Source organism: Triticum dicoccoides, chromosome 1B (assembly GCF_002162155.2).
Source record: "Triticum dicoccoides isolate Atlit2015 ecotype Zavitan chromosome 1B, WEW_v2.0, whole genome shotgun sequence".
Classification (NCBI taxonomy): domain Eukaryota; kingdom Viridiplantae; phylum Streptophyta; class Magnoliopsida; order Poales; family Poaceae; genus Triticum; species Triticum dicoccoides.
Window position 1 is genome coordinate 703,163,489 of NC_041381.1, and position 2,234 is coordinate 703,165,722.

Below are 2,234 nucleotides of genomic sequence, written 5' to 3' on the forward strand. Positions count from 1 at the left end.
GACTCGTCCCCCTCATCTTCCTCGGCGGACGGGCGAGCTCCCTTGCCCTTCTTCTTTTTATTCTTGGACTTGCTGAAGTCGAAATCGAGGTTGACATCGTCGAGATCGCCGTTGGCCTCAGACTTACCGCCCTCGAGCTCGGATGCGGCGGTGGAGGCGGGAGGCTCGTCCTCGTCCTGGTCCGGGTCCTCGGCAGCCGCGAGGGCGTCGAAGGTGCTCATCCCGCCCCTGCCCTTCTTCTTCTTCCTCCTCCTCCTCCTCCTCCTCCTCCTCTTCTTCTTCTTCTTCTTCTTCTTCTTCTTCTTCTTCTTCTTCTTCTTCTTCTTCTTCTTCTTCTTCTTCTTCTTCTTTCTTCTTCTTCTTCTTCTTCTTCTTCTTCTTCTTCGACTCGTCCCCCTGGTCTTCCTCGGCGGACGGGTGAGCTCCCTTGCCCTTCTTCTTTTTCTTCTTGGACTTGCTGAAGTTGAAATCAAGGTTGACATCGTCGAGATCGCCGTTGGCCTCAGACTTACCGTCCTCGAGCGCGGATGCGGCGGTGGAGGCGGGGGGCTCGTCCTGGTCCTGGTCCGGGTCCTCGGCAGCCATGAGGGCGTCGAAGGCGCTCATCCTGCCACTACCCTTCTTATTCTTCTTCTTCTTGTCGGTCAAGATGACGTTGATCGACTCGTCCCCCTCGTCCTCCCCTGGCGGCGGACTCGTAGTAGTCATCGTCGTTGTCGTGCGCGGCGCACTTGCCTCCCTTCTTCCCCTTCTTGCCACCCTTCTTGGGCGGCGGCGTGCAGCGACTGCGCGGCCTCGTCGTCCTGCAGCAGGGAGTACTAGTCGTCGTCGATGGCGGCGTTCTTCTTGCACCCCATCAGCGCGGCGCGCGGGGTCTAGACTGGGAGTCGGGGTGGGGCTTGGGGTGGGAGATGGAATGCGGCGGAGGATGGGGATCAATGGATGGATGTATTGGGGGAGCGGCGAAAGAAAACCCTACTTTCACCACTGCTCAAGAATTCATCTGATTAATCAGTTAACGGGCCAATTAATCCCTACTCGTAGGGTGACCGAATCGAATAGCACCCATTCATCATGTTAACTGGTCAAGCCGATTAATTGGCACGTTAGACCGATTAATTGGTTGTTAGGCCGATTAATCGTTGCTGACCCATTAACTTGTGGGCAAACAAAGCCCAAGAATTTTCCCTGTAACCCCTCCACTAGTAGAAAAGGGGGCAATGGCCCAGGCCAGTTCAGCCCATTAGTCCCGGTTCAATCCAGAACTGGGACCAATGGAGCTATTTGCCCCGGTTCGTGAGCCCAGGGGGCCGGCCGGGCCACGTGGTCCATTGGTCCCGGTTCGTCCGGACCTTTTGGTCCCGGTTGGTGGAACGAACTGGGACCAATGGTCCTGGCTCCTGGCCCACCACTATTGGTCCCGGTTGGTGGCATGAACCGGGACCAAAGGGTTCCCTTTAGTCCCGGTTCATGCCACCAACCGGGTCTAATGGTGCTGCCTATATATAGCCCCTCGCGCAAGAGCAGAGCACACTGCTCTGTTTTTTCTGGCCGAGGGGGAGAGGGCTTGGTGATGCTCTAGCTCACCTCCTATGCACACAAGATGTTCGATGGAATGCCCGAGCCACACTACTTAAGGTTTCTCCTCTCCAAGCTCGACCGCCAAGCTCCATTTTCCTTAATATTTATCTAGGTTTAGCGGTCCGTCACGCCCCGTCCCCGTCTTCATCGCCGTCGATCACCCGCGCCGATCTCATCGCCGGCACCACCGTGGTGAGCCTCTTGTTCTTATCTTCTTTCTGAAAGGAAAAATATTATTACTTGTTTGTTTAGATATATACTTGTATTATTTTCATACTTTTATTATTGCATCTTATATAGTGCGATGGTTTTGGTATCCGCCCCCGTCGGCCCTCGTCATGTCTATGATTCGGATGTGATATATATTATCTTTTCATAACTATTGGTTCATTTATCGTTTATGAAAATTATGCCGACCAACGTGACATAGATTTTATTTATCTAGGAGGTTGTTGAACCGGAAATTCCAACCGACCCTATTGTCGAGAGGTTAAATTTAGTTGAAGAAGAAAACAACTTCTTGAAGGAAAAAATAAAAAAACTTGAGGAGGAGAAGATGATATTGGAGTTGCATGTTGCGGATGTCGTCGATGATCACAAGATCAAGATGGATGCAATGCGCTTGAAGATGAGAAAGATTAGAAAATATGCCA